The sequence below is a fragment of the Salminus brasiliensis genome, chromosome 6 (assembly GCF_030463535.1).
Source record: "Salminus brasiliensis chromosome 6, fSalBra1.hap2, whole genome shotgun sequence".
Lineage (NCBI taxonomy): Eukaryota > Metazoa > Chordata > Actinopteri > Characiformes > Bryconidae > Salminus > Salminus brasiliensis.
Genome location: NC_132883.1, coordinates 32728838 through 32756032, shown reverse-complemented (window position 1 = coordinate 32756032; position 27195 = coordinate 32728838). Strand labels below are relative to the sequence as shown.

Genomic DNA, 27195 nt, shown 5'->3' with positions numbered 1-27195 from the left:
TTACATATGATTTACACTGGATATCATGCATTAACCTCATGCAAATTAAAGTAGGCAAATTCTTGAAAATCTGTCATCTCTGTGTATTATGTTACCTCCCAATAGGTGGGCACTTTAACCTTGAGCGTTAAATGACAGATAGTGTGCCCTGGTCAACACACACCTTCTCATACTAGGCCTGGATAGGGCTGGAGAAAAGACTGGAAAAGCTTGTCACCAGTGTTTTCAGGAGCAATGTCATTGGGGAGCCAGTTTTGGTCCCCTCAAAAATGGCTGGTTCTTTATAGAACTATTTATTTGAATACTTTGTAAAGGTTCTATATCAGTTATATGTCTGTAGAGGGTTTGTAAACTACAAAAAGTCTATTTCAATAATGACTGAAATAATGAATTCAATAAAATAAACAAATCGAAACAATTTATGGGGGGAACCAACTGCCCAATAAGCCCTTTTGGCAAATGTACATAGTGTACATAGATGAGTGTATGCTATGACATGGGCAGCTTTTCCAATCAGTGTGTCAAACAGAGGACCTTAAATTAACTAATCTAGTAATCAGAAGAACTACCTTGCAAACACATTCATTACAGAAACAAGGAAACTCCCTGAGCTGGATTAAGGATTAGGCAAGTAGTATAAGGTTTTTTGTCCCTTCCACAGAGAAGATGGGAAGTAATTATGTAGTTCTCGGCTCAGTTAATCTGCTTAGATCAGAGCAGATCACAGTAAGAAAAGACAGACAGTCATTGGAAGAACTGGGCTCGTTCTGATAAGACCCGAGAGCAGATTTCAGCCTCGAACACCAACAATGCTTATTTTGCTGGAGTGTAAAATCTAAGCAAAACCAAGGTCAATTGTGCAGACATAGGTTTTAAAAGCACTCATACAGCATCATCCGTCAAGCACTGCAGAGCGGCGCTCCGTAAAGTGTGCTGTACCAGTGTGCGTGTGGGTGTGTAGCAGACCTATGAACTCCATTAGTATGGGCCATGGTTTCTAACCCCTGCCTGCTTTTATGGAGAAACAGCAGTCCCACGTTGCGAGCACTAGCTTGCGGAAACCTCCTGGGATTTTGCCTTTGCAATATGGAAGGTTTGAGATTAGTCCATGAAACTGTGAACAAAGTCGTCTCTTTTAGCGTCATGTTATTACTAAAAGTAAAACAAATAAGACCCCAGCACATCACAGCAAACAGCTTTCTGACGCATTTCAAAGTATAATTTAATCTTTTTTTCCCTCCCTCCCTCCCTCTCTCTCTCTCTCTCTCTCTCTCTCTCTCTCAGTCTCTCTCTCTTTCTTTCTTTCTCTCCTTTTCACTCACACCCTCTTTCAAGACATGTGACAATTACTTCATCACCGTTTGGTGACGGATTAAAAAGTTGTCAAATTAAATATTAAAGGGGTTCTGCAGGCGGCTGTGAATTTGTTTAAAGAATAACAGAGATCGGAGCTGAAACGTAGAACCTATATGCATATTTTATATCATAGGGCTGCATCCATATATTTTCCTCCAGGCCACCTACTTAGTAATAAAGTGATGTGGAGTCCATGGAACTAGCTTCATGCTGTGTTGGATTGTTAACATTGGTTGCTTTGCTGTCAAAAGGAATATAGCTATGTATGATCATGCCGAATAAAGATATGAATCCATTCACTACGTGTGAATTTTTAATGGATTCTATTGTGTGCGCAAAGAATAAAGCAACTAGTTCTTTTTCATGCAGCTTGAATCAGAACCCACTGAAACAATAGTTAACAGCATTTAATTTTCAATAACGGCACAGATCTAGAGAGAAGAAGAGAAGAAAGGGGAAGAGGGGAGAAATACCCTAGCGGAATAGGCTGCAAAGCAGAAGTGCTCTTTTGTGTCGGCAGAAAACGGAAGTGACAGGTGACAGTTATGGAGCAGCGCTTTTCCGGAGATCAAAATTGTGTGAGCTACAAAGAGGATGCGCCTGGATGTAGCCCTGTTAGGTCTTTATAAAGAAGCTGTGCTTTTGTTGCCGTATCACAGCACAGACAACATTGATTCTCTGAAACAATGACTAATCAATAGAACAAAAATCACTACCTTGCAAAGTTTTCCAAGTAGATTCCACCTGTCTCAATTAGAAGTGTCTGTATCATGTCTGTAACAAAATAGTTGTTTCTTTTGCTTTTAAAATATATCCCTAGTTGTCTGACCTTTGCTATTTATTTGGTGGCTTTTTGGGTAACATTTGTAGAAGATCAGTTATGTGCATTATGGAATGGCATAATCCTATGGGATTTAGTTTTTGCACTGTGTATTTACCTCAAAAGCACACCAAAATCAAATGAAAAAAAAATGATTGTGCTATTTCTCTTAAAATGCTTTTCTATTATGGCTTAAAATCATAAAGTCATGCAGTCAGCATAATCATTGGTTAAATACTGCATTATATGTGACCATCTGTGTCTGCTTATGAAGATGGCTATCTCATCTTGTACAACACTCACTGGTAAGAGGTTAAGTATAGTTATTGCACTAAAGACCATTAGAATACAACAGTGCAGGTCATCACACCTCACCTGTGAATGATTGCATACAACAACTGGCAAAGACAGCATCATCTGTCTGTATGTGTGTGTGTGTGTGTGTGTGTGTGTGTTTGTGTGTATAAAAGTCTGCATGTGTGCACTGTAAGAAAGTGCTGCGCTAAGCTATAATAAATCTAGGACGTGGGCTAAAATTAGCATCTTACTGAGAGACACAGTGAAGTATACCATGGTGACTTGGTCACATTAGTAGCCCACTGGCTCAGACCATAGGCCAGGATCTCAAACACAGATGGCACTTACTTAGAAAAAAATAATCACAGAAAACTATTCTGAAGAATACACTGCAAGAATTCACTGGCTTGCTATTGCAGCCAATGATGATTTGCCCACACAAATATAAGTGTACACAGGTCCCAGTGATCTTGCTTTATAGGGCAATAGTGCAGATAGAAGTCTCAGCTGCAAAGAAACCATGCACTGTGTACAACCTCACAAGTTCTTTTAAAGCAACAGTTGATTGGTTGCACAGGTCGTAAGAAATACTGAAATTTCTTCTGTATGTGTATGCAGGGTAATGATCATACTGTGGATTTTGATGGTTTGTTTTGTAATTAAGCTAATGTTAGCATGGACACTAATTTTACTGTTGCTGTTTCCAATCTGCCTAGTTTAGCCACAACAGTGCAGTCAAGCTTGGTGCCATATATTTTAAACTAGAAACTTAATTTTATGTAATGACTCTAAAGACTAATACAGTTTCTCACTAGGCTGTTTTTTGCCCACATTCTTTAAAACATATCCAATCTCACAGCACAAAGGGTGGGCAGATCAAATAAATATTATTTTCTTTAAAAAAAAATCAACACATAAACATACAGCCTCTATCATGATTTGAATGAAACCCAGAAATGTGTGACAAACAGTAGTTTTTAAGTTTCTGTTTGCTACTTCCACTCTAATTCCTATAAATAGGCTCTGCTATCAAAGCTTTGTTCCTACCGTTCCTCTCATACGCATGCCTTCCCTTGGTTCTTTTTGTCCATCTACCTTTCTTCCTATTCTCTTTACTTACTCCACATCTCTCTCTCTCTCTCTCTCTCTCTCTTTGCAGTCCCAGACTGCATAATTAATGGCACTGCCACGCTGTCAGTAGCGTTACGTGCTGGTTGAGAATTCGGTCGGCTCCCTGCACCATGAGCCGCCCTTTACCCGGCAACATTAACTAGAGAGAGCAGCTCTGCTCGGCACAGCTACAACACCAGGCTGCCTCTCGTCCTCCCTGCACCTTTTGTTTCATCACCGTGATGGAGAAGGGGGAGCGGAGGCGAGGAGAGCTGCGGCTCGCGCTCCGGAGGGCCCCCTGCCTAACCTCATCTATTATGCATTCGAATCCTCTGAACGGATCGCTGACTGATCCTCAAATATTTCTCGAGGCTCTGGCGTTTTTTAGCTATATTCTTTTCGCATCAGCCTCGCCAGGCTATTAGCCTATGAGAGCTTGCTGTTCTGTGACACGGAGCTGAAATTATGAATTGCCGCTATGGAGAGAGGGAGCCGTTGTAGGCTGATGGAAGCGAGCCGGTGATTGGTGGGTGATAGGAATGCTGTTTGGAGACACAAACTGAATTCTATCTGCAGGAGCGCTCCCTCCGGAGCACTGCTACACGACAGGAGGCTGCACAGCATTCCCGATGCTCTAGTCGAAACTCATACATTTCAATAGGGAGCCATTTCAAACTGAAGACCCGGCGATTAGGCTCAGACGCCTGCCATTTTGTTCCAAAACACCGAATTCCCATGGAAATTTCGTCAACGCTTTACTTGTCAAAAACAAGTAGCGGTGGACAGCGTGAAGTGTGGAAATAAAACATATTGTTGTATTCTTTAACTTCGGAATTTGCCTCCACTCTTTCACTCGTATTTCTTTTTAACCCCCCCTCCAAACAAAAATCCCCTTTGGAGGCCTTGTGTGTTGGGGCTTGGGTCGAAACACAGATTAAGTGACTTGATCCTGCAAACATCCGAGGAATTCAGGCCCGCAAAGAGGTCAGCGTGAGGCCGAGGGGATAGCCTTACACACACGCGCACACACCCTCTTCCATTAGCCTGTCAGAGGTGCTGTCACCAGCGTGGCCCTGTAGGGCTTTCACAGGGAAAAATAGCTTCAACAAGCTGGCCCCATGCTCCTTAATGGCAGACCATTGACTCACGGCTACTCTGGACAATTACAGCCCAACAAAAAACATAAAGTAGCAGAAGAAAAAAAGAGCGCACAAGTTAGGAACTCTTTTTCAAAAGTATAGTAGGTCATGTATCAGCTGAAACGGAATGTATTTTCCACAATTGGATTCTAATGAAACAATCTGAATCTTTTTATAATAGAAGGCACGCCCATAAAACTGCACTTATAAATATGGGCTAATGGAATTATCCACGCTTTCTGCAGGTCTCCCCCTCTCTGGGTGCTGCGGACTGGAAGTCAGCTCCTTAATTGCAAGGAGATTTCATATGAAGAAAGAGAGAAAGGGCCTAGACTCGGGGCATGAGCCACTTTTCACAAATGGCCTCTTTATTGGATTACTGATGCATCTTAAGCCCCAGTGTCCAGCTATAATGCCATGTCTTCCACTAAAGTTCACTTGTTTGGGAATGCCACATTAAGTAAACACAAATGCAGACTGCAGTCTCCTGCTCTTTTGCTCAATTGGATTTTCTTGGTCTTGCTAGGGCATGAGACAGTCAAATGAAAATGTAAAATGCTGAAAGCTTTGAGGCCATTCGCTAGGCTCTGTGAATTTTTTATAGGTCATGCAGACAAGAAAGCTTTAAAGAATATATATATATATATATATATATATATATATATATATATATATATATATATATGGACTATGTATGCAAAACAACTTCAAATGTACTAATTATGATATAAAACTAGGCTACACACAACTGGGCTAAGCATAGCTACTAAAATAATGTGACAAGATACACTTTACGTCCAAATGTTTGTAGACACTCCTTCCATCCAGCTTTTTTTAAGTTGCACCAATGAGCAAATGCACACACACAACTTGTCAAGTACCTATAGATAAGTACTGCCAACAGAATATGACTCTCTGCAGATGAGCCTGTTGTCACCATGCCAGGCATTGGCAAAAGCTGGGGAGTAGTGAAACTGTGTTCTCTGAAATAAAGGTGATCCATGCAGTACTTTTGGTGGGATGAGTTGGGGAGCAAGAGATGAGGTGTATATAGTTTTATATACATATATATTAGTGACACATAGGATACATTATTAAAATAGTTATTTTTACCTTTCAAACTAAAAAAGCATGTTTGTGTTTTTATAGCATCCAGTGTAACTTAGCTATCCTGAAACAGGCAGTTGAACATAGACTCCATGTGACTCCAAGCACTGTAGTTTTATGAACTCCTTAGCAGAAAGTCCAGGCTGATGTTAATGGCCAGCAGGAGGTTGGAGGGGGGCCCGCCAGCAGTTAGTGTGCAGCATGGAGACGACACACGTGCGTTAGCAGCTAACTCTGGCTCATTTATTTTACTTATCCGGAATATTCCAAGCGCTGACAAGGGAACATGCTGACCTTGTCAACTTCTCTGTCACAGTTTCCTTCCCTCCCTCACCCTTCATCGTCTCTCTGTCTGGTTATGTGGGGCTTCTTGCTTGCCTCCTTTTTACTGACTAAGCAGGTGAAGATGTTTTTGTGTGCCATTCTGAAAAAGCTGTCTGTTAGTTGTAGACTGAACTAGCTTACACAAAAAATGGTGTAATCTCAGTTATACAAGACCATGTTTAATCCATTACCATATTCTGTAACTGTTTAACTGTTGTAATGTAAGAATGCCATTTAAGCAGTATGTTTACCTTGAAATGTCTGAAATGTCTAAATTGGCCAAACCACAGCTGCTTAGCTTTTAGCTGTGTATACAATTTTTTAACTCAAGCTTTGGCATGCTTACCGAAGTGTTTTGCAGAAAGAGGACGAAACAAGAGGGGAGAGGTAAAGAAAAGAGGAGAGTGTATTTTAGCTCACCGATAAATCCTCATTATTTGAAATGCCGTCTTTCAGCGCTAAGTGCGTTGTGGTGTGTGTTCTCTTAATCTTGCAGTTGGTGGCAGTCTCTGCAAGGCAGCTCGGGTTAATGCAATATCACAGTTGGGCGCCTCACCGTGACACTTAAGCCCCCTATTAGTAAAACACTCCCTCTCCACATTGTAAAAATGAGTCTTGGCTGCCACTCCACAAGCAAACTAGCAAAATTATACTTTTTTATAATTTTCAGTGAATAAAATATGTGTGTGCCTTACCTCTAATTCGTGCTATGACGCATACCCACAGGCTGAACAACAGCATCGCCATTACAATGAGTGACATAATTTAAATTAGGAAGGTTTAGCACAATAACAGTAAATCAAATGAATATAAACCAATAAAAAAGTGACCAAAAATAAGAAAATACAATAAAAAGCCCATGGCTCATCTAGTGTCCTGGTACAAATGAATAGCCTAAACACACAACTCTAACAGCATAATTTAAAGTTACAGTTGTATAAAGATGAGGAAATTCGAACAGGCAGGCATGAAGAGCTGCAGATTAGCTTCAAACAGAGAAGGCAAAGCACCCTCTCTCTTCTATTGGTTTCATAAAGTGCATCTTTCAGAGCACCACTTATTCAAAAGAAAATGAGCAAATAGCCGCTCAGTGGCAAGCTGTCAGACTAAAAAATGCTATGAACCTCTGAAAACAGGAAATGTTTATGGTTTGTTTTTCGTTTTTATCTCAGTCAAATGAACGAAAGAGTATTGTGAACTTGCTGTCATATCGAATGAGTTACAGTGGCCTGCAGCTGGGCTTCTCACACCCCAGTCTTCATAGCAGACCTGGCGTGGATGCTTTATAGCTCAGGTGCTCCAAACTGCTGTAAATTTGGCCTTTATTAAAAGAGATTTAAAAAATGAAGATGAATCAAAGAGCTGTCTCCACTTCAGCACATCCCGACCCTGGGAAAGGGCTGAGAACTCCTGGATGGAAGTGTAAAAGGGTATTTTGGCTTGACGGATGCAGGTAGGATGTAATGGGGTTGTGAGATTTACAGCAAGAGTTCAGATCAGCAACTGGCGACAGCATAAAATGGTCAGGTGAGGCAAAAAACAAAGAAAAGAGAGAAGTATAAATAGAATAAAAAGAGGGAGGATCTCTCGCTGCCATGAAGGACTCGTGCTTGTGAAGCCTCTCCATGCCTGCTGTGCATCTGTGCTCATGATCTGTGGCTGCGGCTGCCAGCCTCACCCGGGTGTGCGTGCCCAGGCTAGCCGCGCCATGCCACTACCGTGCCACGTTCGCCTGTGCGCGTCCTCCTGTCTCCTCCTCCCCCGACATGCCGGGTCTCTCCAGCTGCAGCTTAATTTCCTGTGACTTGCCTAATTACTGTAATTAAGGATTAATTGCCATTAATTATTCACACATAAGCTCATCGCAAATCATGGGGTAAATGTCTTTTGAAAGCTGCCATACTAGCCATGGATAAACACACTGGGATGCTTCAGGCAGCTGAATCTATCACTCAAGCCTGCAGCGTAAGAAGCCTCCTGGCCTGCCTACCTTACCAAAATACTATAAGTCTCCACAAGAGGAACAGCTACAGCCCAGCTGGCCTGATCGGGCCCAGCTCACCTTCCATTCTCCCATATCCCAAATGGCTCCCTGTTGGACTTGTGTACTGCTTGGGTGTATAAGCCATTATTTCATGACGTAAGCTGTACACTATATAGGCAGTGAGATTCAGCTTTACACAGTTGTAAAGATGGATAGATGAGTGCTGATAAAATGAGTGGCTATAAGGGCTTTAATGAGTTTAAGACAGGGTAAAATGGAGTAGGTGAGAGACGTAAGGAGTTTAAGCTCCTGACTTTCTGGGAGGATCTTCTAGGATCTTCTAGGATCTTCTGTGGTTGGTGTGGTGCAACAGATAACACCACTACCTGCCACTGAGCTACCACACCATGTGGGAGGCTGGGGTTTGATTCCCAGTCTGGGTGACTATGCTGTGCTACACCAATAAGAGTCCTTGGGCAAGACTCCTAACACTACACTGACCCACCTCTATAATATGAGTTACCTTGTAAGTCGCTCTGGATAAGAGCGTCAGCTAAATGCCATAAATGTAAATGTAAATCTTCTACTTTAAACAAAAAGCTAACATGGCAGAGTGTGTTTGAAAGAACAGAAGGCTTTACTGCTTTCCATCCACCAGAAGAGATCTTATTTGCAGTAGCATTATCAGTCCCAATTACATAGATTTCCTCATACTCTTTTTGATTCAAGCTATTCGCCACAGGACATCATCCAAGCCTAAGCCTAAAATTATTATTATTTTGCTGTCTTATTTTCAAACATGGTTTTATACTGGTCAGATAAGCAAGGAAGTAGCAGAAGGTCTAAAGCACAGGTTCCTTGGCTCGCTGTTGGGTGTGAAGTGTCTTAGGAAAAACCTTAGCATTTCGGGGGCAATAGTTTTAAAGCTCACGCTTCATAAAATCATAATAATGGCCATCATGTAAATCTGCTGAATATGAAATGTCTGCCGGGAGGTGGCATGCAAATAGTATTTAAAAAGCAGACACTTTTACAGGGTTCTAAATCAGCACTGCTATAGTCTGGTTCGAAGCGAGTGTGGAGAGGAAGGAAGAGAAAAGGAGGAGGGAATGAGAGAGGTAGCGAGGGAGAGGGAAAAAGAGAGGGAGAGAGAGAGAGGCTGACGCTTTACAGCTGGTCTGTGAAACTTCACAGCACCCTGACAAACTCAGTCATAATAGACAGAGCTGACAATTACTCTCTGACTCTTGAGGCACTGTTGCTAAAGCGTCTGCTCGCCCATCGCTGACAAGAAACTGCAGAAGTGCTGCCCTAGGTCTTTTTTTAAAAACATAATCGGGGAGAAAGGAGAGAGAGAGTGACACAGAGAGAAAGAGAGAGAGGGAGGCACTAATTGTTCTGCTGGTGCCTTCTGCTTTAGATTAATGCAGGGAAACATTTTCATTTGGGTACATAAGTTTGTTTGTCTGATTTAAACATTTATGCTAATGGCCCTTCTGCTGGCTCCTTAATGCTTTACACACTGCTGTAAACAGCTCCTGAGCATATCCATCACACCAAGCCATTCCCCCTCTCTTTCTCTCTCTCTCTCTCTTTCTCTCTCTCTCTCGAGTCCCAGACAGAAGTGGAAAGAGTGCATGTGCACACACACACACGTTTTAAAAGAATATATATATATATATATATATATATATATATATAAAATATATATTCAAAAATACAAGGAACGATGGAGAAACATGTATTTTGAAAAAGTCAGTACTCCTGTGCCTATTTCTTATGTCTAACACAGAAACAGAAAGCTATGTTTTATGTGGCATGAGCCAGATGGATTGATGAGCTGTTCTTTTCTTAGAGGTTTGGTCTTTTATTAATTGTAATATAAACTGAATTGATTTGGATTTAACAGAACTGATCTGCTGTTTGTCAATTTTGAGCCTTTATGCCTTCTCATTACTCAACCTTCATAGTCCCTCTTTATTGCGACTGACTCACACAAACCCTTTTGTGGTCACAGAGGGGTGCAAGTGTGTGCCTTTATTTTCATGAGTTTGTGAGTGTCTGAATGCTGAATGTAAGCCTTGGTGAAAATGGAACACAAGCTCGCACATACAGGAACACCTCTCTGACATCTCTCAGCATGTGCACGTGTCTCATCATCATCTAACTGATACTCTCTCGCTCTCTTTCTCGCTCTCTCTGACTCTCTCTCTCTCAGCTGTCACTAGTCCCAGTGTTGCCTTCATTTATGGACTCCAACTGCCACCACTGGAGTAATTACACTTTGTTAATTGGTGTAAATACATAAGCTGCACCATCAGACTTTATGCCACACCTGTGATAGACGCGAGGTGACACTAGAGAGACAAAATGTGTGTGTGTGACAGCATTAATGTGTGTGACAGTTCAAACTTACTTACTAAACAAGAGTGAAAAGGCAGTGTGGTGGTGGGAGCTGCAGGTCTGGAGGCCGGGTCAGGCCAAATGGTATGTAATGTAAGTATATGAAGAATTTTAAGGCCCTAGTCAACAACAATAATGCTATATACACAGCTTGTCTTTTTATCGTAACTTAAACAATTAAGTGTCCTTAGAGCTGATTCTTGCCAGTAAGAATTTTATCTCATAAACTACAAGTGCAATTTAATTTCATAAATCTGGCAGAAAAGGCACCAAACCTCTTGGGAGTTTTTCACATGCGAACACAAACAGCCACAAACCCAGATGCCTGTTACCCCTTGTCCTTTTTCCCCCTTACTGCAGGCCCTTTTTGGAAAGTCTCTGTTGTCAGCAGATGTCCTTCCACTGGAGACAAAAGAAATGAGAAGGGCTTTGGATATCATCAGCATAGAAATGAGGCAGGCTCTCTCTCAGTCTCTCTCAGCCCCCTTTGTAGGACCGGCCCGGCCCCCAGGCCTGCGGCTCCAGCCACTGCGCTACCTTTTCAACTTGCAAATGACAATGTCACCAAATGCTATCCTTCCATCAATCAAGTCAAGGGGGTCATGAATATACAAAAGGCAAACGTGGAGACTTGGCTACCTCCCGCTGCTTCACTTGGCCCAATTATACAGGCTCCTCTCTCTCTATCTCTCTCTCTCGTTCCATGTTTTTTTTTTTTTTCGGTCTTAAAGGGTGCCAGCCTCAGGCTCGATCAAGGTAGGTCAGAATTGGTGGCCCTCATAGGAATGGACAGCAAATGCAAGTTCAGCATGGACAGCCAATGTCATATTTCCTTTGCATTCTTGCTGCTGGTGAGCAAGAGACAGGAGGAGCAAGTTCTCTATGAAGTGCACACACTTTAGAGACACAAGCTTACACGTTCATACAATCGCATACACACATATACACACACTTTAACATGCACTCCCTCGACACTCTCCCAACACACACAAGCACATACGAGCAGGGAAGGCCCAGCTGTCAGCTCCTAGAGTGTGCATTAGCATTCTAAGTGATATCCAGCTCTGCTCTCTGATAAATGAGTGTGTGTGGGTAACTAATGACCTCCCTGCCAAAAGAGGAACTGATAGTCAATGGCTGCTCCTGATCAATACCACAGAGCTGAGTCCGGTCACCAACAAATCATTCCCAAGGCCAAAGGCATGTCTTACATGCACACTGGCGCTCGTGCACACACACACATACATACCCACACAGGCAGAATCCACTATCAATGGAGCTATTAAGTCATGGAGACATGAGGGTAGGAAGTGCAATGAGTAATTTGGAGGCTGCATGTCAACTGTTCAAACCAGGACAGTCCCTTTCCCTTAAACAGGGAAATGTGTAAGTTTGTTTCAGCACCGCTTTGTTATAGCTCTGGAATCAGACCCTGAAGCATGTCTCCATGTGTCCCCAGCAAGTGCTGGTCTCATTTTGACAAATGTGTTCTTGCACACATGCTAATTTGAATGTTGCAGTAGAGCAGGTAAAAATAGGCTCTGATTCAGTAACTACAAAAAAAAAATAAAATCCTAAGGTGAGAGACATAAGAGGTCTGGTTGCAAGGTCTGCCCCTCAAACAGTTTAGGAAGTGTTAATCTGTCTACAAAACCACAACAGTGCGTAAACACACACAGGCACACACACACACAGAAGAGAAAAGGGAGACAGCGCAGGGTTAACGTCTGGCTCTGGTGCTGGGAAAATAAATTGCTTTAAATATGGAAGTGGACGTCGGAATGGTCCCTGCTCGAGCAGAGTGGGTTTGGGTAAACCAACAGTCTGTCGGCTATAATTTATAGACATCTATGATAAATACTATTTGTCCATGACAGTCACATGAAATAATAAACCTTGGCTCTACTATAAGCATTACCAAATCTTGACACTATTGATTTATAACGCCTAACACTGACATCAAACCAAACAAGTGACAGAAACAATGCCCAGGCTTTAGGCGCAGTTTGTCAACTATTAATACTGTCAGAAAGGGGCTTTGCTGCAAGCCGGGAGAGCCAGTTGTCAGCTGGTCATGCTGAAGGAGAGAGCATGAGAGAAAGAGAGAGAGGGAGTGTGCTGGAATCACCAACAGGGGTCCTGTCAGCACAGCAACGTTAGCCCTAATTACACCCCTCCCACTCCCCAAACTCCTGGTCTGCCAGCCCCAACTAAAAAAATCCTCCATGTTAATTATGTAAATTATTAATTGAACCGAGACTGCTGTTTATGAGATTGTGGAGTTAATAACTGGATCAGCCTGCACTTACAGCCTGACCTGTGACAAGCCACAGCCAGCTAGGGAAAGTGACATTTTTCGAAACATTAGTTTCACAACACACATACCTATGGAGGCTATACTGGTACACCATGCAGTGTGAAAAGAGGTAGAGGAAAAGAAATAATAGTTGATGGCTAAAAAGGAATCCTCTGTTTTACTTAGTAGTGCAGCAGTGTGTGAGAGAGAGAGAAAGAGAGAGAGAAATAGTGTCTCATTTCATGGCTGTCCAATGTGCAGGATTGACTAAGGGCTTGACTGCACACACCTGTGACAGGCACAGCTCATGCCCTGTCACCATCTGCCACCAAAACCAGCTGAACACAGCACACACTCTCTAAACCTCAACTACATGTGCGCGCGCACACACACACTTCCTGTGCATATATTCACATGCCTACTCTGCCACAAAGCTAGACTGAAATGACAATATCTTCATGGTAGTTCTTCTCTCAACAGTTATATACATATTCACTTATAGTTTCTACACATTTTACAGTCAACAAAATTAGGACAACCCTTTTAAAATATATTTTAGACCAATAAAACCAAAGAAATGTCTTTTAACAACCATTTGTAAAATATGACTAACATAAATGTATTTTTCTCCTGAGAAACAAATTAGGACACTTAATGCAGGTATTTTTTTCCCATTTGGCTGAAATTAGTTCAGTTCAGTTTCCTATAATGTCCTACCAGTCACTGATATCAACTGGGAGAATGTTTTCCCCACTTCTCCATTCAGAATTCTTTCAGCTGTGTGATGTTTCAGTTTTAGTTTTTAGACAGATGGTCTAACAATTCCTCAAGTACCCTTGGCACAATAAAGAATTCCTAGTGGATTCTACGTTGGGGAGTTCCCCAGGCCCTACTGCAGAACAGCAGCCCAAACCATATTTTCGGCAAACATGTTCTCTGTTGCTGTGTTCAAATATTAAACTTTTGATTCATTTATCCAACGCACATTGTTCCAGAAGTACTTGTCCTGCTATATGTGATCTCTGGAACACTTTAATCTTACTCCGATGTTTTTCTTGACAGCAAGGGTTTCCTTCTTACATGAAAATCAAACTTGTACTGTCTCTTTCTGATAGTATATGCTGTACTTTGATTGCAGCTATGGCTACCTGTAGATCCTGTGATGACATTTTAAGATTGTTGGAAACTTCTTAACGCATTTTGTGGTCTGTTGTTGGACTGAAGTTGTTAGGACTGTCTGACATGGCCATGCTGGCAGTTGTTGTACTTGTAAAGTATTTTGCAGACAGTGGAACAGCTGATTTCTAATTGTTTGAGACTGACAATTCTTGTGAATATCAAATGTCCATATGTTTTAATATATAAAAAAGACAAAGGTTTTCATGGGGTGCCCTAACCTTTTCACATGATTGTGCATGCCATGGTGCTATTTTCTTTTGGTGAGTAACCCCTGCAATAGTAAATAACAGATATTATAATATATCTTAAATACATCTTTAAACTTGGGTTGGATGGGCTACAACAGCAAAAAATAATGTTCCACTTTTATCAGCTAAGAAAAGAAAGCTGAAGCTGCAGGGGACAGAGGCTCGCCAAAACTAGAGAGAAGATTGGAAAATGTCTAAAGTAACATACAGCTGATGGTAGACTCAAAATTTGGCGTAAACAGCATGAATCTCTGGACCCAACAATTGTCAACTTTTAAGGCTGATGGAGGTGGTATAGTAGTGTGGGAATGATTTCTGGGCACACTTTGGGTCTGTTAATACCAATCATTCATCACTTGAATGCCACAGCCTACTGTACTGTTGCTGGCCATGTGAATCTCATGTATGGAGACACCCATCTTCAACGAATATGATAATACACCATGTCACAAAGCATCTACTCTCATCTCAAACTGGATCAAGAACATGACAATGAGTTCAGTGTACTCTCAGATGCCAGATCTGCGTACATGTTATTTATAAACTAGGAAACAGAAAACCGCACACATGACTACAACTGAGGTTAATGATCAAAGGGAATGGACAAAGCACAACAACCAAATGACAAACATGCATGTGCACTCACACACACACACACACACACACACACACACACACACACACATGTTTGCTGCAATTCCTCTAAAATGGGAAATATTGATCAGAGTGATTTTCCTAGGTGCCCCCAGGGAAGAAGAGGGGGGATGGGAGAAGATATAACTTAGCATTAGTCAATTTTCTCTCCCTTTTCTAAGTAATTCAAAACTGTAAAACATGTAGAACATAAAATATATTTTAAAATATTATTTTAGCAATGGCTTCAGCACATGTATATTATGTGCCTAAGATGCCCCAGATCATTGGTCCTCACCTGTATTTACACTGATCTCCTGTCAATCAGCACCCCCATTACTGTACCCCACCATCTTTGTCTGTTCGGCTAAAAAAATACGGAAGAAGCTGCATCACTGAGGAAAAAACATTCTGTGCTTTTTAAAAAAAGGAGAGAATTATTACATCCAAAGGGGATGACGTTAGATGCAGAATTAGCAGCATTTCTCCTGCACAGGTATGTAAACGCTGTAAATCTGTATAATGCGTTGAACTGCTTGAGTGACAAATTTCACATATCATAAGGCCTGCAACAAATTACAGTTATATTGTCCTGGCTCTGAACTTGTGTTAGTAGATGAATAAGAAAGAGCGCAGAAAAGAATACATCGTGTGCAGGCACAATATCCGATCAAAGGGCCTGATTCGGTTTGTGCAAATCAATACACCACGCCAGATCCACTCTGGATGTTAGTGTTGGCTGATCCTTAATAGACAATGTTTTTGTCTGGCCCTCCTTCTAAAACGGATGAGTTTGCACAAAAGGCATCAGTCTGACAGGCACAGGTAAAGGATGACGAGCGGATGGCCTGGGAATGGGGCTGCTGTTGATTTTACATTATTAATTTGAGACAGACAAGGGCATTTGGCCATCTGATGACATGAGAACTGGTCATTATGGCAACACAATGCTGATTTGTCTCTACATATTGATTGGAATGTCCTTGAAGACAAGCACAAGGATCTAAAGGTACCAAACAAAACTTATTTTTCCGCTTTAACTGAGTTCATGAAGATCCAAACAGTAGATAAGGAAACTATTTTGGAGGTATTCAAATGATTAAAGTCACAGCGAAAATGGAACAACAAATGAACCATAAAAACAAAAAGATATAATTACACAAACTATGAATCAACAGCAAATATTACAGCCAAAATAATCTTTATGAACATGTAGGGCTTCTAGCACCAGTACATGTTTCAGATGGTTCAAAAAAGAGGGAGAGAGAGAGAGAGAGAGAGGGAGGCCTTGGTGGAGAGCATCTGGCATAAGCCAAACTCGGAGTGCCTGTTTCCAATCGCCCCAAGCGCCAGGCCTGTGCCAAGTCTGTAAACAGCCTTTATCAGCAATAATGGTGGCATAATCCCAGCTAAAGAGGGAGGCAGCATATGGCTCCGGCCTTACAAATACAATCCTACAAAGCAAAGTGGCAGGGTTTTTAAATGTGAATGCCACTCTGCCAAGCGTTGTTTTTTTTCTCTCTACAGGTTGGAAACTATATAATGTAATGCAAGAGTGATCATGGTAAAAAACACTATTGATGTAGATATGTAATAGATATATTTTGTTGTAAAAGTGTGGTTTGGACCCCAAACCGTGAGCAGCCAAACATATTTAACCTACTCACACAATTTTGACTTATATTCAATTACCATCAAAAAGATCTGTGGTCCTCTTGATATGCAGAAGAGGGCTTGTTCTATTATTTTTCTTCTCAGGGCTGTGATTAAGATGTATCCTCAATCAGCTGAGCTGACAATAGTCTGCTCTGGTGTGAAACTCCATTCTGCCATATCTGTGTCTGTGTTGTCAACTTTCATAGGACCGCTCCTTCATTAAACCTATCTCATTTTCCGTTTTCAGTCACATGAGAGTTGGCAAGACAGCTCTTGAGATCCAACTCTCTCTCTCTCTCATTCTCTCTCTGTCTCTCTCTCTCTCGTTCTATATCACTGGCCTGGCTGCAAACCTCCTCCCATTGATTTTTCATCCACTACTGCCACCATTCATTGTTTGTGACATCCTCCTGTCCACTTCTTAACACCCTTCAACCAAATCAACTTCATATTTTTGTCACGCCTTGCTAGGACACTGGCCATATAGGAAGGGACCAGAGTGTGATTTAAGATGCCGATTTTCAACAACAGCTTTATTTGGGCTTTTTACAAGACTTATAAATTGGTCTAGACGTGTTCATTTAAAGGGCTGATAATGGAGAACAGGAGGCATTCTAGTTTAATCTGGTGGCCCTCTCTGTCTTATATGGGAGGTCGTCAATTTGATAAAATGACAATGATATCATGATAAATTCTGTAAGCATATCTGGGTATATTGTGGTTAATACTACTCTGAACAAATACATGTTTTATTAAAACTGATTCTGAAACAGAGCTCCCAAGTGCCATGCAGCCATAGCTGCATTTGCCTTATCATGAGGAGATGGTGATCTTGATGATGCTGGAGAGTTCAGAAAAGCCTAATTGGTCTTTTTAACTGAATGCAATCCTGTGTAAATTAAGGTGATAAACTAAGAAAACATAGTACTCATGATGCATGTTTGCCTTGAGGACCTCAATTTGCTGGATGTCATTTGATTAAAGGATTTCTTGTTCGAAGGTAAAACTAATGTTTTAAATAATGGTACCTGCTTTTCTAGAGGGGAATGTAGTGCACAAATGCAACTGTGAAAGTTTAAAAAAATACTGACAGTGGGAGAAAAGGGTGAAATATGTGAGAATCCTGGGAAACACAGAAGTGTTGACATGCAGTAGAAGTGATCAACACATATTTTCACATCAAATGTTTTAGAAATCAAACCAAGATTGAATGTGTGTTATAGAAATCAAACCAAGATTGAATGTGTGTTATAAATATCCTGGTTTCATCAAAATAATATAAAAGGCTATGGAGGTACGGATGAAAGCAACACCACATTCAGAGATGCCTCATCTGAAACTATGCAGCCTCTGTTTCCCTCATAATAATATAAGAAACTCTAATTCAAGCAAATTCCTTCTTTCTTTTAATTTGTTGTATTTCTTCTAATCAGCCCCCTGCCATAGTTTTATCTGCCCTCTATTACAGGCAGGATATTACGATGACAACAATAATAGCCCAAACTGCCCTTGACTTTTCCTGGTGAATTTCTAAGAGTAATATTTGATAAGGACATTAACGGGGTCGGTAATGAGATGAATATTCTCCATTAGGTTGGTTCTGCTCGGGGACTTGCTCTGAGGGGGGAAAACCACCTGCTTGGCCTACGTGCTGGTCACTCTTACTTGTCAAGACTGATTTATTGCCTCCTAGCTGTTCAATTTCACATTTTGTCCTCGTCATATCCCCGCCTCGTGATCATTCGCCGCTGACCCTTGTAGGGCAGGCCGGGAATATTGATAAAACAATTATCTGCTCGCCGTTCATTTGATTTTCCATTTCAATTACGGATTGGGCAAAGCAAAAAGAAAAAGATTGCAGCATTGATTTTTTTCTCCCTTTCTTCCCCTTGCCTCCCCCCCCCCTCCCCCCTTTCTCTATGCCTTTGATGGTGTATTTCAATGACATGTAGAGTCCTATGTTCACTATTTCTTGTGTTATTTCTACAACTTTACAAAATTATGTTAGTGCAAGACCCTTCGAGACAGGACAACTGCAATGGTCCTAAATAAAACAAGATAGTGGCAATAATGACACAATGTAATGAAAGTCGGAGTGACGGATGAAGAGACACATACCGAGCTTCGCTGGACACATATAGAGAATAGAGAGACATAGCATACAGTGACAGAAACAGGGAGACAGAGGAAAGAGTCAATCCCTTCATATCTTTTAGAGGACTGTAGCTGCAAACGCTCTGTCAGCCCTCTCAATCACCTGCCTCACATGAACGCGGGCGTAAGCACAGTGTTAGGGCTGTAATCTACTCATCTCTTCTCGTATGTCTGCTAAAAGGAGATAGAGAAGGAATCGTACTTCCTGAAGAGAGGACTGCTATAGACTTTCCATAGAGCATGGCCACCAGGGGACAGGTGCTAACAGATAGGCTAGCTTAAGGGCCTTCCTGACAAGTGTAATCCGCTGCTTCTGTGAGGTTATGTGCTAAATACGATGGTGTTTCCACCAATGGGAGCCAAGGATATAAAGTAAAAACCTATGTCAATTTATTTGATTCTATTTCTGTATTCTTCGCACCAATTGACAGTTACGTTCATTGACAGTGACAATATACCAACATCAAACCTCAGCGGGCTTTCTGAAACAGGGTGAAAATGCACAGAAAACGATAAAAACAAACTGTAGTTTGTACTGTTACTTGTAGTTAAATGCAGGGCATCAGATATATGGGTCTTGTCCCAATTGAACTATAATCGCTACTCAGTGTTAAATGTGACTAAAACAGAGATGTGAAGTGCTCTGAAATGAAGGAGAGCAGAGAGGAGGAGGCTTGAGGGGCAGCTCAGAAATACCTTTTGACTTTCACAGGGCCGTGTGTGAGAGAGAGGGAGCAAGCCATGTCAAATGAGTTCATTACAGTATGAGACTCAATAGATTCTCTGTAAATGATTTGGAACATTGATAATGGGTCAAGGCCCAATGGGAATCAGGCTGAAATAGCCCGGTGGGAGCCTGGGAAAATCTGCTTCAGCTGAAGTGGCCGGCTCCTAGCCAAAACTCAGCCCAAGAAGAGTGGAGCGGAGTAGTACACTGTGTGTGTGTGCTTAAGGAAGAGAAAGCAAGTCAGTGAGAGACAGGAAGACAGTACTTAAAAAGTGCTGCACTGATTTCCTGATGTTAGATATAGGTGTCAAACCATGCTGTCATGTGAAAACCCACATCTACAAAACGGCAACTATATATACTTAACGTAAGTGGTAATGTAAAAATACTTTATTTCAAGTCATTTCTATTGGTCTATTCATCATGTGGTTGTAAAGAACAATGATAAATGATAAGTGATAAATAGCAAAATTGGACATACAAGGTTTTTTCCCTGACAACGACGAGGTGATGATATGTGACAGGTTAAAAAGACAAGGCATGGAGATTAAAATTGAAAGAGGGCAGCCAATAAGAGAGTTGTACAGAATGAGCAAGAAAAAATAGTTAAAAGAAACACAAAAAAGAAGTAAAGAAAGTTAGACAAGACAAGACTGCATAATAAAGAAAAGGAAGAAATGACAGTACAAGAGCAAGAGAACCTGTGGAAATGTAAAGCATTATTACAGCAAAGAAGGAGATGAGAAACTGAAGAGCTGATGATAATGCTATGGATGGTTAGTGATCCAGCACAGGCATTCAACTGTACACACATACACACACACTCTCTCCTTCTTTCTCTCTCACCCTGCTTTCCTGCGCTCCACTGCACACTAACGGCCCCGGGGGAACTCACATGGGTGACCTTAAGGAACTTTGGCTTTGATCAAAGTTGAGGCCAAATGGCTCTGCAGATCGCTGGATCCAGAGGAGGATGAAGCCCCTGCTTAAAAGCCCTGGCAGAGAGCAGCTCCCATAACTGCCCATGCACTTTTCCAAAACAGGATTACCCACAGCAATTAAGCTAATGAACTAGCTAATGTAACAAAGCATAATGATCCTTCCTCTAAAGGCTCCTCTTGGCTATTATAGGTGGCTTTCCTCCCATTTAACTCCAGATAAGTCTGGATCGTTAAATGTTTTGCTGTAATGTAAAACACATGCCTGAGTATTAGGTATCATAGGAGCAGTTCATTGCTATTAGTTTTTTTTAAGTGCTTTCTCAAAGTGACTTGTCATGTTGTCACGCAGTGTTTTGGTTGATGATACAGGAAATGATTTCATAAAAGGGTGAGGACAATGGGCTGCTTTGTTGAATACGCCGCACAGGGTAAAATAACACTTCCTCCTCAGCCGCTGATGTCAGAGAGGGGGAGATAGAAAGGGCTAGTGTCTAAAAATGTGCCATGAGGGGGAGTGTGAGAACAGAGGCGATGAAGAGGAGAGGCAGCAGTCAGAGGCTCTCTCTGTCTCCCTCACACACATGCACAAATTCCCGGCCTCATGCTCCAACTCAACTTGCCTGTTCACTGCTGCCTTTTTCATTTGAACACATTTTCTGGGCCCAAATTTCACTTCAATCTCACCTCATCTCTCCATACTACATTAACCCCTGGCAATTGCCTTCCAAATGACCCCATTACTGTGTAATTGCCTCAGCAGGTCCTGCTCTCTCTCTCTTTCTCTCTCTTTCTGCTAAAGCTGCTCTGCTAACCCTCCACATGCTTTCCAGCCATCACTCCATGCACTGGACCCCGATCATGAAGTGCTGCCACTGACCAGAACACATACTCCCTCACACACACACACACACACACACACACACACATACTATGTATACCAAGGTGACTGCTGCAAACATCAAATGTTATATGTACTGCAACCTAATAATTGACAAAAAGTATGAAATTACAGTAGCTAAGTAGAAGTCTATAATTCCATAAAACTGAATGTATTACCATGACAACATAAAAACATGTAAAAAAGACCCATTGGCTCTATCAACTCTATCAAACAGAGTAGCCAATACACAGGAAGATCAGTCACTGTAGTTGCATTCAACCACACAGCAAATTATCAATGCCATGTCAAAAAATAACTCATGACAAATTAACCAATAGGAATAGTTTGAAAATGACTTCGTAGAAAATACTGTTTTTTTTCTCTTTCCCTTCAGAGAAAGTATTGTTACGACAGCAATGAACGGAATATAAACAGAATAAAGGAATATCCAGCCTTCAGTTTTAATCAGATCTGGAGTGTGGGTGCAGTGAAGGGTGGTGGCACCTCTCTACCAACCCTTACCTACACTGTTCCCACCAGGGAGTGTGTGTCATGGCTGCTCAACTCTCCTTTACATACATACACACGCACGCACACACACACACACCAACACATACATGCAGATGGGTGGGGAAAGCAGAGTTGACAGTGATGTATTGCAACTGGTTGCAGGTGTCGAAGAGAGGAGCGAGACTGGACCAGTCATGGGTGGGTGGGCCAGAGAGGGGGACGTGAACCGAGAGAGATAGAGGGGGAGAGAGGGGCGGGCTGTTCCATGGGGAACACAACTGATACCTCCGTTTACATGTGGAGCTCAACCCTTTCTTCCTCATCTTTTACTATATACCTTCCTCCTGTTTTCCATCGCTTTCTTTTCTCTCCTCCAACAGTTTCTCTTTTCTTATCTCACTGTTTTTCTTTGGCCTTCTCATTTCTTCTTTTACCCATTCTTTAGCCTCTTTGCCCTTAATGCCACCTGCTTAGACTCCAATCACCACCTCATTAGACGTTTTTTTGTTTTTTTTTAATGTAACCAGTTGCTTAAAAAAAAAGTGTGTTTTAAAAAGTTTTCACTTTTTCTAATTATTACATTATAGGACAAAATTGTTGCTTTGGAAATGTTTTCATAAACTGCAAAAAAAAGTTGTCAAAGAATCAAACAAACATCCAGTCTGCATCCGAGACCAACCTGCAGTGCCTTTCCATTTACATTACATCAAAAGATACAGATAAAATGCACAGTATGCAAATACAGAACCAAAAACTGCACACACACGTACAACCCATCACACACCCCATCAAAACCAATTTGTGTCTACCACGCCTCCTCTGCCGTCTCTTTTGGTTGCCTCGTTTATTTGGAATCTGTCTTTTGCAAAGAAGCTCTTTTTTCTTTTTCTTTTTCTTTTTTTTGATTGCAGAATATCAAGGTGTTTTCGTTGCAAAGCTCTAACCGATCCTGCGGGATTTGGCTCCAGCAGCCTGTCTCCCTCCGCCTTTCAACACCAAACTCAGTGCTCCAATCAAACCCAACCCACCAGGGACTCCCCTCCTCCCCCTGCAGCGTTGCCTGCCCCTGTCTCAACCGCGCTGCCATCGATCCAGCACTGGGGGGGCTGCAGGGCTTGCGTGGAAAAGGCATGCTACACTATGCAAAGAACAAAGGCCTAGCTCCTTTCCTCTCACAGAGTTCCACGTCACTGATCTGTTTCAGGCGCACATGTACACAGACACACTCATACACACAGAGACACGTTTTAGAACAATAAAGATAAGGTTAATCAGGGTATTGCAACAGTCCCAACTAATCAAGTGTCTATAAATGATTTTGTAGAATTAAACATATTACTGTTTGGTTTGTTATCACTTTACCTGAGAATATCTTTTGATATTAAAAATAACTGTAAATGACACTTTTGACATGACACAATGTACTACATTATCGTCCTATTTTAATTACAATATTGCCTAAATTATCAAAGTAAAATAGGACTCACTCTAAATATGAATCATAATAAAGACAAAAACACTAGTAAACTGTAATAAAACCAGGACATAAATCAAAGTACACCCCAATGCCATGTCATTTTGAAATCAGATGCAAAAATCACCACCAATTGAGGTCAATAAGGTACATCAGTCGATTATGATAATGAAGAGCAGTCATATGACCCTAATATCATTTTTGCAATTGGTGTACCACTGAGACATGGCGCTAATTTGTCCCACATAATTCTTCCTGGCAAGGTTTAAAAATAACTACACCATAAATATGAGGCCCTTTATGTAATCAAAGGCTAATTCACTTCCTGACAGAAAGTAAATTCCAGTATTTTCTGTGAGGCTTTATGAAATTGCGATCATTTCTAATTAATTCTTAATTAAAATATATTACACCACAGCTTCTACACATACTCTCTTGGTATTCTAACATAATCAATTCAGAACCATTTACATATCATTAATTAAAAGCTTTTCCCTCTCATCCTTAAAATCATAATGAGCTTCAGTTCCTCATTAAGAAGACTATATGCTCAAAATAACAATACTGTGGAAAAACTATGAGGTGCCCGTCCCAACTGACTACTGTCTCTTATTTCACTCATCTTTTACATAAGGGAGGGGGAGACATACAGATAGACAGTAGATTTATGTTTTGTAAATGCTGGCTGTAATATGTACATCTCATTTACAACTTTCCAAAGATAATTTACAAAAATTGTACTTATACAAAACCAGTTGCCTACCCTTCTGCTACAGCTATCTGCCTTCCAACTACATTGAAGTTTACATTGCTTCTATCCTACCATTAACCACTGTTACGTTCATTATTCATACCATTTTCTACAATTATTATATTAGCTATATTATCAGTAAAATAAGACAATAAAACAGCAATAAAACAGACTTAGATGGTGGTACGGTTACTTTTTATCAATAATTTATATGTAGTTTTGACCAGAGGAGGATGGGTCCCTGTTATAAGTCTTGGGCCTTCCAAGGTTTCTTTCCCCAGCTTTGAGGAAGTCTTATTCTTGCCACCTTTGCCTTAGACTTGTTTTTTTAATATATATGATTTCAGAAACGTCAGGAAAATGAGAACAGTCATTTCTAAGCAGAAACAGTATACAAATATTTATGACTCTGCAGCCTGATACTCAAAAGTTGTGCTGTTTTAATAATTTGTTGAGTGTCAGTGGAAAGTAACAATAAGTGATGGTATGATCTTTTTATATAATAAAAGTAATTCAGCAGCACATGTTGCATGTATGTCTACATCATACAGCTCTCTCTTATAAGAGAGTTCTAATATCAGGTAATGTTGAGTGTTCTAGTGTGATGGCACCTCTCTCTCTCTCTCTCTCTCTCTCTCTGTCACAGGTGTCCCAGTGATGGTTGTCAGAATGGTGTGTTTGAGTCCTCTAGATGTCAGATAAAAATCGCCGAAGCTGGCGTTTGGGCCTGCTGACAGCAATTTATTTGAATGTTTTGTCACTATGGAGCTGCGTTCTATGAAGGCTGCATGCCGAGATGACACCTTATATCCCCTCTGTTCACACACACACACACACACACACACACACAGACACACATGTGCATACATGCACACACACATTTACCTCAAAAAATCAAATACTTATTTTCACTCTTATCCTAACACATGCACAACATACCTTCACACAAGTGCAGCAGAGTCGTGAGGTTTTAATGAAGACCTCCAACTTCACAGCTACAATTACACACACTCTACATATTCAGAGACTGCACACAACCATACTTCCACCTCCAACACGCAACTGATTTACATCTTGTTAGAGGCCAGAGTCAAACGTGACGACAGCTCACACCTATGAACGGCAATTAAAAACTTTAAACTACAGATGGCTCTGGGGAAGTCAACAAACTGGTTGAATTATGAAAAGCACAACCCTATTTCTCACTCAGCAGCTTTTTAAAAGGTGAGAGTGTGTTAACGTTACTAATAAATGTCTTATCTGCACATCTTTTAAAAACCAAAATGGTACATGATAATAAATAAATAAATAAACATTTCATTAAAACTGTGTGAATTTTCACAAGTGCATGCTCGCTCAGCTGATAGTCCTAAAAATGTACAACACTGTACATGAGGTAGCTGTTGTAAAATATTCAAATTAATACACACAACTACATAGACCACAGATGCGTGCGCACACACACACACACACACACACACACACACACACACACACAATAACATAGTGTCATTAATTCAAATAATTGAATAAATGTCTATAAATGAAAATTAAATAAATGTTTGTCCACTTCTGGTCAAAATGTGTGTTACTGTGAATAACTAAGTTAGCGGAGGAACTGATCTCCAAAAGACATGCAGAGAAAAGTAAGTGAGATTAGTGATTTATTAGTTACTTGTCCAATCAGCAGCCATAAGTTCTTCTCTAAAAATGAAAACAACTAATACAAAGCAAAAGAACCCTATAAGAAGATTCAGGTAGCTATTACCTTAATTTAGTAATGCAATTGAGAATTGGCAGTTAACAGGAACAGTGGAAGTACAGTTAAGGCCATGGAAGACCAAAAGAAAACTTTCTGATTGTTAGCAAGACTAATCATGCTATTACAATTATGTGAAGGAAAGAAATTAAAACTTAACTAATGAAAAAGATTTTATAAAAAAAAAAGCACAAGTGTGTGTGTGTGTGTGTGTGTGTGTGTTAAAGACAGGTATATCATCAGCATACATTTTACTTGGCCTAACCTATTGCTAATAAGAAGGGATTCTAGACTCTCTTGCTGGCTGACTAATTAATTCAAAATGTCGACTGTTATTCAAATGCAGGCCTAGTGCTATTTGAATAACACTCGACAGCAATGCCTGAAATTATTTTGAGTTTGTGTGGCGCTCTGCTACACTGCCTCCTCTATTTCTCTCTCTCACTCTCTCCTGCTCATATACATATATTATATACATTTTATTTCTGTTTTACCCTACACCTCCAACCTTCTCGTCTCCTTTTCTCTCCTTCTGTCTCACCTTTCCAGTCTGCCTGCTGAGTTTCATTACTTCCCCCCAGCATTAGCGCTGCTCTCTGTGGTCCGGCATTTCCACTAAAGCCAGTGTGTTAGTGCTGCTGCCCCCCTGTCTGTGCTGATCACCACAGGCTGCACGGAGGGAGAATTAGCACTGAGGGGAGGCCAGTCTGGCAGACAGAGAGAGACAAAAAGAGAGAGAGAGAGAGAGAGAAAGAGAGTCCAGTTTTTTTCTCAACAATGTACCCCAACTCTGCTGACAACCGGCCGAGTGAGAGTGACACACACAGACACACACATACACACACACACTGTTTGGTTTTCCCAATTGGATGAGCTGAGAGACCAATCACACACGGTAAAATACACACGCACACACACACACACACATACCCACACATAGTAGCTCATACTCGCCACAAACAAAATCACCTAAAACATTTGCCCTATGGTGCACATTAGAAAAGGGCTAATATTTCACTATAAAAACTTTAATTTGTGGAATATGGTGCTGCCACATTTTAAGCACTCAGCATGTGCATGTATCCATGTGTACATGTGTGTGCATGTGAGAATGTCTATGTGTTCTATATCGCCTCTTATCAGGCATGGAAGGTAATCAGGGCTCAGGAGGGATAGGAGAAGCTCAGTCATTAAATAAATTAACTGCATTACTCGTCTATCCCAATGCACTCACAAAACACACACTATACTCGTGCTCTGCATACCTGTACATCTTAAATAACCCACAGATATACAGAGCTCATACACTTGAAAAAAAAAACATTTGTTCAAATATGAAGTGAATACTCAAAAATGTCCATAACGAAAGTGCATTCACACAGACATTTTAACACAGAGAGTATCACATTCAAAGTGTCTCTGTGTGTGTGTGTGTGTGTGTGTGTGT

The 27195-nt window shown here is 41.0% G+C and overlaps 1 protein-coding gene across 6 annotated transcripts in view; it reads right to left on the bottom strand.

Annotated features, from left to right (window-relative positions):
* Positions 1-27195, bottom strand: part of pbx3b (pre-B-cell leukemia homeobox 3b) — a 74758-nt gene that overhangs the window by 32900 nt on the left and 14663 nt on the right. The gene's annotated exons all lie outside the window — the stretch shown is intronic.